This window comes from Sinocyclocheilus grahami, unplaced genomic scaffold (assembly GCF_001515645.1).
Source record: "Sinocyclocheilus grahami isolate Dianchi unplaced genomic scaffold, SAMN03320097.WGS_v1.1 scaffold1054.1, whole genome shotgun sequence".
Classification (NCBI taxonomy): domain Eukaryota; kingdom Metazoa; phylum Chordata; class Actinopteri; order Cypriniformes; family Cyprinidae; genus Sinocyclocheilus; species Sinocyclocheilus grahami.
Genome location: NW_015506233.1, coordinates 57,065 through 68,736, shown reverse-complemented (window position 1 = coordinate 68,736; position 11,672 = coordinate 57,065). Strand labels below are relative to the sequence as shown.

Sequence of the window (11,672 nt, the reverse complement as noted above, 5' to 3'; positions counted from 1 at the left end):
ACCTAAATGTATATTTTGAACATCATATGCTTTATTTCTTGTAGTTTTCACGGTGTCTGCTGAAAAGAGACAGATACAAAGAGACCAATAAACAGCAAAAAGACATCTGTATGAAGCGTGGCTATCATTTCATGAGACCAGTGCAGTTACATTGGGCACAAATGCACAAATGTGCGTGAAAAACATCCATGAGATCTTTAAAATTATGGTTGAAGGTGAGACTATATTTAACATATATTTTAAAAACTCATTTCAATTATTTTTATATTATTATATAGGCGTAGATGGTGGTGAGCAATGGTTGGAAATAGTGAGGGCAGATATGCTTCTCCGAGTATCTGAGGCGTGTGGGATGTAGGTTTATTTTGCCTTACCTTTAACATTTTGACCTAATTGCATATTGTACATTTTTGTGTTTGTACTGTTCTAGGAAATACAAACCAGGCAACAACCAGTAGCCAGTGCAAGGAGATAAAGAGAGGTGTAACATGGGCTCTTTTGGACTCGTTGAAGACCAGTCTTACCGCTGCATTCTGAATCATTTGTAGAGGTTTGATTGTGCTTGATGGAAGTCCAGCCAGAAGAGCATTGCAGTAGTCCAGCCTAGAAATGACAAGGGCCTGGACAAGAAGTTGTGCAGCATGCTCCATTAGAAAGGGCCTGACCTTTCTGATGTTGTGCAATGCAAACCTGCAAGATCGAGCAGTCTTTGCAATGTGGTCTTTGAAGGTCAGCTGGTCATGAAAGGTTACACAAAGATTTCTGACCAAAGTCGATGGGGTAATTGTAGAAGAACCTAGCTGGATGGAGAAATCATACTGTAGAGTTGGAGTGGCAGGGAAAAAAAGAACGTCAGTCTTTGCCAGGTTGATCTGTAGGTGATGTTCTTTCATCCATGCCGAGATGTTCGCCAGGCAGCCTGAGACCCGTGCAGCTACCGTTGGATCATCTGGTTGAAATGAAAGATAGAGCTGTGTGTCATCAGCACATTATAGAAGTGGTGGGAGGTGGTGGGAGGGGGACAGAGGAGAAAAAGTTTTGAAGAGATTACGTGTGTCTGGAGCGCTGTTGACAGATGACAGGCTACAAATGAAATGGTAATGGAATACACTGCAGATAAACAAAATATCTGTGCACTGATTTTTAAATGCATCCATGATAACATGTTTGCACAAATAGAAAGTAGGCTACTTTAATTTGATTATGATTAAAGACTATGTTTTATGAATTGGTCTCAGAGTGTGAGGAGTCCTTTGGATTACCTCTAAGTTATCCCAGACAGGTGCTGCTTTTAGCGCAAAATATTCTCCTAAATTGGCCTGTTATGAGCTACTTTTAGCCCTAGGGTTCTTTGTGAATATAGCCCCTGATTGTATATTATGTAATCTGTGTGTACACTTTTGAGAGACAACACTTACTCTCCGACCATTCCTCAGATTGGACAGCCACCATGTGTCTGGACCAGGAGGTTGGGACTACGGACGGTCCAGAATCAAATCTTAGCCCTCTTCCTACAGGACAAGGTGTTGAAGTGTACAGGCCTTCTTACCATAGCCTTGTTATTCCAGCTCACCGTATGTTGTCAGTAGGAAGAAGAACGAGAAAATGTGGTATAAAATAGACCAAATAGTGAACTGGCAGCTAACGTTAAATTAACTAAAGTTAGCATAAGCTGCCAGTTTGCTATTCTCAAATTTTTCTTCCAACCTACAGCACTTGGTGAGCTTGAACCACAGGGCTCTGGTTTAAGCTCTTTTTTCCAGATCTTTATTTTGACCTAATTGTATATTATGAGACAACGCCATCTCTCCACTCATCCCCAGATTCCACAGCCACCACGGTTATGGACCAGAAGGCAGGGACTACGGTCGATCCAGAACAGAATTTAAACCTTCCTCCTACAGGACAAGGTGTAAAGCTCTTCAGCTTTTTTTTGTGTTCTTTATCTTTTCAAGAATATGCTTGAGCATCAAATCTCTATATGTACTGAACCAAGTCTATTTGTCTATCTAGGGACAAGACGAATTCGGAGGAAGAAAGGTGAATTTAAATGTGACAAAGCTAATATTCTGCCATCTTTTACATTATCAACACATTCTGTCGGGAGAGAGAGAAGCCACAGCGTGTGAACGCGCCGCCATCTTGGATTTTCTGCATAGTGTGCATAGTGTATACATAGTGTATATAGATGCATTTACAGATACCCGAAGTTGTAGAGTTAAGCCACACCAAAAATATTTATTCTCTAATTTGTGTTTGATTTTTAATTATTTTCTTTTTGGCTACATTTGCATTTGGATTGTCTTCTATCACTACTGTATGTACTTATCTTACACAGTTGGAACTAAACAGAAAGATTGCCCCCACAACAACTGGGAGGTGCACCCATACAAGGGCATAATCCGGACAAGGCAGAGAAAGGTAGGACTGCAGATGCTTAATTATGTGACAGTTGCTATACTTACAGACAATATTGCCTCCATGCAATCAGAATATGGAGCATAATTCTGTTAACATCTTTAATTGTTATTCGGAATAAATCTGCAACCCCATTGTGTTTATAAAAGCTTAAAGCAACATTCATTTTTTCTCAGCCACTAAAGGCTCCTTCACACTTTTTGCAGTTCATATAACTTTTTGCAAACCTTTCACATGCTCACACTACAAGAACTACTTGGGCTTATTGTATATATAGTTGCTCTACAGTTCCTATAAGTGTTTTAGCTCTTACCTTGGGGTATGGTCTTCTCCCTGGGCTTATGAACCATGACTCACAATTTCAATTGATTAGTCAAGCAGCACAATAGCCAACTCGGCCAAGGCAGCAGAATTACTATTTTCTAAATCCATGTAGCCAACATTACAGATACAGTAATATAATTGTGTGTTACAATATGATTTATGCAGATTTACCCTTCCAGCCTGAACAGATCGGTGATCCAGCAGCTTTAGAAAGGCATGTCTTGACATTGAAGAAGCAGATACCTTCATGTATGCAAAAGCTTCAAAGATATCAAAACGATACAGTGTCTGGCAGCTGGTGGTGCTTGGCCAGTAACGGTAGTTCAGAAGGTCTTTCACCCCCGGAGTCCATTCCGCTAAGCAGGTAGGGCAAACCTTACGGGGCAAACAGACATCGTATCGTCCTGTGAAAAAAGAGACACATTGGACTAAGTATGTTTCACAGATCCAACTGTTTCAACTCACCTGTCCATTCTTCATTTCATACAGAGATACAAAGGCGATTGGTAATAGGTAGTATTTAATACGGCATTAACATTTGGTAACTGGTATATTGCTCAAAAGAAAAGCTTTAACTTGTTAAGTTCTGCGGTACTATAAAACAAAAAGCAGGACTTTCCAAACTTACCATCCATGGTGACCACTGAAATATGCTTCCAAGTGGTGACCTCAATCTCATGGGTGCACTCACATATTGCCCTCTGTGTGGGCAAGGGCAATCGACATACTGCAATGCAAGAAGTTGTTAAGTTTTTCCTCAATCCCTACAGCATATCTATAGGCTTGTCATATTAGTAATTCAAAGCCAACATCAACAAAATAGATATGTCATTATCACTGTTTTCAAACACAAACCCACTCAAAAACAAACAAAAACTATTTCTTCGGTCAGAGTGATTCAAGTTAAGAGTTTAAACCTTTTCCATTGACAAAGTCTATCAACAAAGAATATTTGTGGAATTACTCTTTACTAGTCAACAAAAAATTGTTGAATGAACATACCCTGCTCACAAAAGTGAGATTGGCCATTGTCATCTAACACCACAGCCTTTGTAGGGGGAATAGGCTCCAAGTAGCCATGAAATGCTGCCTCCCTGTTATGAAACACATTCTTTTTGTGGGCCTCTATGTCACAGCTTCCACATAGAAACTCTGTGTCCAGTGGAACACAATCCAGGCACCTAATGACAGCCTCTCCAGCATTGCATTTGTTGCAAATGTGCTCGATGACTCTTTCAGCTGAGAGTTTGGCATCAAGGAGCACTGGCCTAGCTGTTTTTGCTCTTACATCAGCAAACACCTGTCGTTGTGCCCACACTGTCTTTTTTGTTGCCACCGGATACTCAACTGAGGTAAGAGTACCCTTCAACTCTTGAAGACGTGTTTATGAAAAAAAGGAAAGGAAAGGACATGGCGTATGGCCAAGTATGGTGACCCATACCTGGAAAGTACACACACACACAGCAGTGAGTAGTGAACAAACACGCACACACACACCGTGAACACACACCCGGGGCAGTGGGCAGCCAATGCTGCGGTGCCCGGGAAACAGTTGGGGGATCGGTGCCTTGCTCAAGGGCACCTCAGTCGTGGTATTGAGGGCGGAGAGAGCGCTGGATATTCACTCACCCCACCTACAATCCCTGCCGAACCTGAGACTCGAACCTGGAACCTTTGGGTTACAAGTCTAACTCTCAAAAAAATAACTAAATAACTGTTACACCACCCTTCAACTGAGCGAAGGCATAATAGATAAAATGACTTAATACTATGACAATAATTATGACTGAAAATTTGGCTTTGACTATGCCACACACTACATTAACCGTTCAATGTTGGTTTATCAAGTGATACACCAGTTTGAAGGTGGATGAATAGGAAATGTAGTCATAGGGATAATACAGACATACTCACCAAGACTTGCAGTCAACTCTGGATCTTCAATCTGAGGGACTTCCTCACATACTGGGTTCCCTGTAACTTCAGAAGCTGCAGAGGCCAACACATTTGGTTATCTAGTCTATCAGGGTCTTACATTATCATCTATTTTAGTCTAGAAAATTCACGAAATTTCATCATACATCTGTCAAAGTGGGCTCACACCATCTTTCCATCCACCAACATTTAGTGAATTATCATTATTGAACTATGACAACAGTGCAGTAAACAACAAACCCAATGCAGGGCTTTGTGCTCTCTGACGTTTCTCACGCCTGCTTGTGACCGATTTCTTTCTCCTAGTCCTCTTTCTTTTTTGAGGAATGGCAGAGCTTTCCATTGCCATTGCAGCCTATATGAGAAAAAAAATGTCTGCAAAAAATTGCAATTTTCTGCAAATACAATATCAGCCTACCTTATGGTTATTTCAAAGCAACATACAATAAAAAAACACCATGTTACAAAATAGAAGAATAGTGCACAACGTTCAAAGGTTAGTAACAGTCAGAAACATATCACACTACACCAATTCACAATACATGACTAGAACATCATACTTCAACAACAACTACAACAAACAAACTGTATGCAATATCAATAGTGATTTTCATAGACATGGGAGTAAGTTGATCAAAATTTGTCTCACCTTGGCCTCACGGAGAAGAGCATTACTAATTTCAGCAGCCATATGGCCTGTAAGGGAAACAGGTCAATTTAGCTCAAAGGGAATCATTTAAGATTTTAAAGGGAACTCCACCAATAATATGTAAGGGAATTAGGACAGAATCACTGTTTTACGGCTGATCACTGAGACGGCCAGCGAGTCAGTGAACGAGCCGTATGACATCAATTCTGCAATGGATATTTATATCCAAAATATAGTGAAAACACTATGTTTCAAGCATGAATTCTCAAACTCACACATACCAAACCTGAATACGAACCATTAAGCGATTCAATAGTTATTAAAAATACATACACAATAAATGATTAAGACCTGATAAGTCACATGTGGGTCACATACATAATATGGAGTTAGGCATAGAAATAATTAGTTGCTCAGGTCCTTTTAGTGTCATTTAGATGCATATTCACATGGAAATGCAGTTCCTGTAGCCATTCTGTGAATGTATGAAGACCAGAGATTAAGAGGTCTGTAAGGAATCTCTGAAAGTCTGTTCTTTGTCTTAGGTGGGGGGAAAAGTCAATCCGAAGAGCTTGTGATCACTATCACATGTTTCCATTTGATGGTCACGCTATGCATCTCTTTTGACCATTATTCTTGATAACTTGCTCCAAAATTGACAATCTCATTGGAATTGTCAATAAGTGTTCTTTTGTTTAAATGCTGTGAGCTACTGGACAGTGCTTTTTTTCCCTTTTATGTTTTCCTTTTACATGTTGCGTAGCCTGAATTATTGATTTTGTTTCTGTGTCCTGAAATGCCCATTCTAAACTGCTCAAGCATTATTGCAACTAACAGACTCAAAGTAATCCCCAGGATTAAACCGACACTGGTGCAAACATATTATGTTGTGACAGCAACGTCGTTTGGCGCTGTGCAGGAATAAACAAGGTGGTGTGAAGAAATCAATAACACGGGCTTGAGATACCTACCGATCTGTGGACGGTGATCCTTGCAATGACTGGAAAAACCTTGAAATTCTGGGATGCGCGCGAGAAAGTGTGACGTGTCGCCGTCATGGCAACAGACCCTTCCGATTTAATATTAATTTATTGAGTCTTTATCTGGTTTTCTTTCTTTGTTGTTTATATAGGCCTATCTGTAAATTTCCAATAAACAGTAATAATAATTTGTAAATTAGTCCAAATATTGTTTGGACTACTGGCTGGAGGGTGGGGGCGTGTGCAAATCTGTGGACTCGTCACTGAGTTCCCTGGCCAACTATCCGTCAATATATATATATTCTTTTTTTGAAAGGGCAAAACAAAATGACAAATTACATTGTAACAAAGTTGACTATTAGACTTTCTAATAGGCTACATTTTAGAGTTTCTGATTGAGGCCCATTAACCATGAATGACAGACGAAGCTTAGGCCAAATTATTTTAAATGAAACAACATTAGGGTAGCTACAAGCCATTGTGTGAGACCTGAGGTTGTCCGTGTGTCTACGACGGAATACTCCGTGGTGCCGCCACAGAAATTCACAATAAGCAAAAGGCTACAAACTGATCAAACTGAATTATATGAAAACAGGTAGATGAGAGGTTGACAGATTAATTGCCATCGCAGACACCGTCTTGAAGACTTCAAGTGTCAAAACGAACAAACTACTTTGGCCTATAGCCTAAATAACGTCCAGTGAGGGTGAAACTGTGGTGACCACGGAAGATTGAGCTTGAGCCGATCAGAGGAAGCTAGCGCTCAAATGACTACAGAACAATGCTTCGGGCATGAACTATAATGTTTGATTATAAGACCTCTTATAGCATAATTTTGGAATGATCTTATACATTTTTGATATGTAAACGCAGTCTCTGTGCCATTCCAAGAGCAGTGAGGAATTCAGTCCTGTGAGGAAGAGGTTAAAAGGTCTCAAGAGGGAGTCTGGTTTTAGCTCTCTTTCCTGGGCGGAAAATCAATTATTTTTCTTGTGAGAGTCACGATGTGCTGCGTTTTCGAACATTCGACATTCAACTGCCTAAAGTTGACAATGTTTGGATTATCTCATAAAAGCATCCTCGGTTTTAGGAGATAGTTCGCTTCAGACTTGCTGGTGCCAGGGTCCCTTATTTTTGTATGGTCCTCCATGTTGACTTTGGGGTCTCCTGGAATTCTGATTCTTGCTCAGTTTCAGTTCTGATCATGTTATCACTGTTTGATTTGCTCTAAGATCCTACAACTAATTGCGCCAGGTTGGACATGCTTCACTTTCCGTTAACTGAAGTAGTAAATGCTACATAATGGCAAGTGGCAATAATGGTTAAATGGTTATTGGAGAGTGAATCGTGAGTGAATTCATTCAAATTCTGAATGGATTATAGCCTACACTGTAAAAAAAATTCTGTAAAATGTATGGTAAAAAAACGGCAGCTGTGCTTGGCGGAATTTTACCGTAAAAAATACGGTAGCAATGTTTTAGGTTTTAACTTAAATTTACAGTTAAATACCGTAATTTCATTAACTGATATAACGTTAATATACCAACCTATTGAAGTACTGAAATCTGTTTTGTACCTTTGTAATACACTGATAACCACCAAATGCAGGAGGGGATGAGAAAGTCACATGATGAACCAGAGCCCATCACAAGCAGCTTTTAAACATTAATATATATAGAAGCTGCACAGTGTCATTCACACAAACACTAAACACCATCATCGTAACACACATGAACTGAAATAATGCAATAAACATTCATTTAACAACATTAGGTGTAACATACAACTCTAATATACACAATTGATAAGAAAAAACTAAGAAGAAACATAGTTATTTAAAAAAAAAACATCACATTTGAAATGTAACACAGGGAATTCTGGGAATGTCAATTTACAGTTATTCACTGTAAATTATACAGTCTTTTTCACTTCCAAAAACAGTATACTACCATAAAATTAATGTCCAATACATGTAATGTCCAATGCAGTTTTTCACCGTATATAGTAGGGGAATTTACCGTTAACCATTTAACAGGTTTCTACTATAGCATTTTTACAGTCTTTTACCGTTAAATTCATGGTCATTTTTTACAGTGTAGAGCACAAAGAGCGCTCGCCCTTATAATCAGGGGTGATTTCAAACCGTGTTTTTGAGATTGTCTTTGTTACAATGCAGTTTTAAGGAGACAATCCTCAGCAATGATGTTGACTGATGCATTTGCACTGTTTTTTTCTTTATGGATATTAAAAACATATAACACATTAAAAAGTTGTTTTCCACCAAAGGGGCTTTAAATATTAGGTGTCCTGTGGAACACAGACAAAGGCAAAAAGTGACATTCCTTTCCATTTTTATATAAGCTCACCCCTATTTACTAAATTGAATAAGGCCAGTATGGATTGTTTATATGTAAATGTGTCCTACATTTTGAGATCAGGCAATAGATGGTTTCACATGATGCATATTCATTAGAGTGTGAACTGTTTTTCTTTAAGCAGCAGGGTTTTGTACATTCAACTCTCCACTGACCTAATCAAATTTTGCTCATTTTCACCAATTTTCCATAACTCTGACAGCCTTTCCCTTAACTTTAATTAGCCATTTTTGCAATCTAATCATGTTACTCACAGAGCACAGGTTGTGCTATTAATTTTTTGCCAATTTGGCGAGTCCAGTCCTCTGAAATTTCCATAGATAACTTCTAATTTGCATGCATTCATGTGAGAGCCAATTACAGCTCATGCAGTTTGGGCTGGATAAGCAAAATCAATAAAATAAAAAGAGGAGTGATAAAAAACAAGAAATCTTAACAAGGATCAGCAGGGGAGCAGGCATACTGATAATCAATCCCACATCCCATGAGACTCTCCATTGGGCTCTATTATTAATGTCATTCTCTTGTAAACTATATGAAATGGAGCAACTGAATATGTATATGGGTGTTTCTGCTGTTGTATTTTGACATTCAGTTTTTCTAATCTTCAGTGTGTTTGTCCACAGGTTCTTGTCCATGTAATATAATTAATTTTGCTATTCATCTTTGAGTTGAAATTGGAAATTTGTCATATGAAATTGCATGATCATGTACTTAGTACTTTTGCAGAGTTATTTTTCCTTGTGTTTGGCTAGTATTTTTTTTGAGGTAGGAAGTATATAGGTTAGTATTGTAAAAAAAAAAAAAAAAAAAACAAGCTTAAAAAAGTTCCCTAACATGCCCATGTTGGAATAGTTTAAAAAATGTTGCAAATATGACTTGCTGTTAATTGCAATTTTATAAGTAGTGGTGCTTCGAAAAATACTTAAGAGGGAAATTAAGGCAAATGGAGCTACTAAAACATATGATCTTATTGAAACTGAGGTTACAGGTACAGGTGTTGCAATAACCTAAACACTGTATTTGGAAGCAGTGGAAACCGAGCTCAAATCTGGAAATGCCATCCAGATAGATCTCAGTAATCAAACAAGATCCTGATAAAAGAACAACTGCTAGCAATCCAATTGGAAGAGTTAGAAGTGGAATTATGCTGACAACATTACCAGTGTCTGCTCTTACACTTCTGAGCACATTAGCTTGAGACACAAAGAGAAATTCATCTGAAAGACCTGGAACTTGAGCAAAAGTCTGGACAGACGAAGCATCATTCTTTAATGTATTGTATTGTTTTGGGGTTGTAGTGCATTTTTTATAGTCATACTGAACTTGATATTTCCTGCTGTAACATAATGGATACTCTCAGATTTAATAAAGAAATAACAAAAATACATACATCCAAAAACAACGGCAACACAAAGAAGTGAACTGAGTAACCAACAAGAGTCATCCATAGAAAGGACAAGCTCTGACTAAGAACTAGGGACGCAACAATAAAGTTAGCCCATGGTTCAATATATACCTTGGTTTTTTAACCACGGTTTTTGGTTCGGTTAGGTTCTGATGGCTTGGCACATCAGTGTGTTTTTGCAATTTGCGATTTAAAATGTGATTTTTAAAACAAATTAACAACAACAAAAAACTCCTATACACTTTTGGAGAAAAACGTGGATTATCATATGTGTACTTCAAATTTCAAAGAGCTTTACAAGTTCCCAGCAACCCTTATTCCTCGGCTGGGATCGTGTAAAGCTTTTTGAAGCAGCATTGAAACTGAAATTTGGACCTTCAACCCATTGTGTCCCATTGAAGTCCACTATATGGAGAAAAACCCTGGAAAAACCCAGGGAAACCTCTCTACTCTCCCCCCACTCACCATCATGGACAGCACTGTGACTGCAGTGGAGTCATTCAGGTTCCTGGGCACCACAATCTCTCAGGACCTTAAGTGGGACACTCACATTGACTCCATTGTAAAAAAGGCCCAGCAGAGGTTGTACTTCCTTCGCCAGCTGAGGAAGTTCAACCTGCCACAGGAGCTGCTGAAACAGTTCTACTCCGCCATTATTGAATCTGTCCTCTGCACTTCAATAACTGTCTGGTTCAGCTCAGCTACCAAATCTGACCTCAGAAGACTTCAGAGGGTAGTCCGGACTGCTGAGCGAATCATTGGTACAACCCTCCCTTCTCTCCAAGAACTGTACTCATCCAGAGTGAGTAAAAGGGCTGGCAGAATCACTCTGGACCCCTCACATCCAGCACACTCCCTCTTTGAACTGTTGCCATCTGGTCGACGCTACAGAGCTCTGAGCACCAGAACGACCAGACACAGGAACAGTTTCTTCCCTCAGGCCATCCATCTCATGAACACTTAACAATAACTGTGGAACACACACTATTTATACACTCATACACTTATTTATCTAACACTCATACTCAGTCTACACTTCAGATTTGCACATAATATACCTGTACATACAATTGTCAATTTATATATTTTTATTCCTTATTTACTTGTTCTATTTTTATTTTTATTTTTTATTATCTGTGTTTTTTGTTCTGTCACTGTCATTCTGTTACACTGTGGAAGCTTCTGTCACGAAAACAAATTCCTTGTATGTGTAAACATACCTGGCAATAAAGCTCATTCTGATTCTGATTCTGATTCTGAATGTTTTCCTCAAAAACCTTAATTTTTTAATCAAGACATCTTGGATGACATGGGGTGAGTAAATTATGAGGAAAAATGTATTCTGGAATTGACCTAGTGCTTTAAAACTGAAGAAATACAAAACCGATATATCTACAAGATTGCCAAGATTGATTCTAAAATAGTTTTATTATTCAAATGTAAATTTACATCATCAATAAATTCTTCATAAACAGTTCTTCAGAACCCCCAGGAGGAATTCAATAACTAAAACTGCATTTTTATCTTATCAGTTAGGGTTTGTAATGTTTATTATTATTTATTAGCTCTAAAAAGGGGAATAT

At 38.6% G+C, this 11,672-nt stretch overlaps 2 long non-coding RNA genes across 2 annotated transcripts; one reads left to right on the top strand and one right to left on the bottom strand.

The window, feature by feature from the left end:
• Window positions 1-1,468: 1,468 nt before the first annotated feature.
• On the top strand, window positions 1,469-2,424 carry LOC107566183 (uncharacterized). The gene is made up of 4 exons (XR_001606481.1): window positions 1,469-1,523; window positions 1,824-1,910; window positions 2,014-2,040; window positions 2,339-2,424. It is a non-coding gene; the product is annotated as an uncharacterized lncRNA (long non-coding RNA).
• A 507-nt stretch (window positions 2,425-2,931) lies between these two features.
• Window positions 2,932-3,855, bottom strand: LOC107566182 (uncharacterized). Its single transcript, XR_001606480.1, has 3 exons — window positions 3,745-3,855; window positions 3,371-3,469; window positions 2,932-3,146 (listed from the first exon to the last, which is right to left on the bottom strand). It is a non-coding gene; the product is annotated as an uncharacterized lncRNA (long non-coding RNA).
• Between the last annotated feature and the right edge of the window lie 7,817 nt (window positions 3,856-11,672).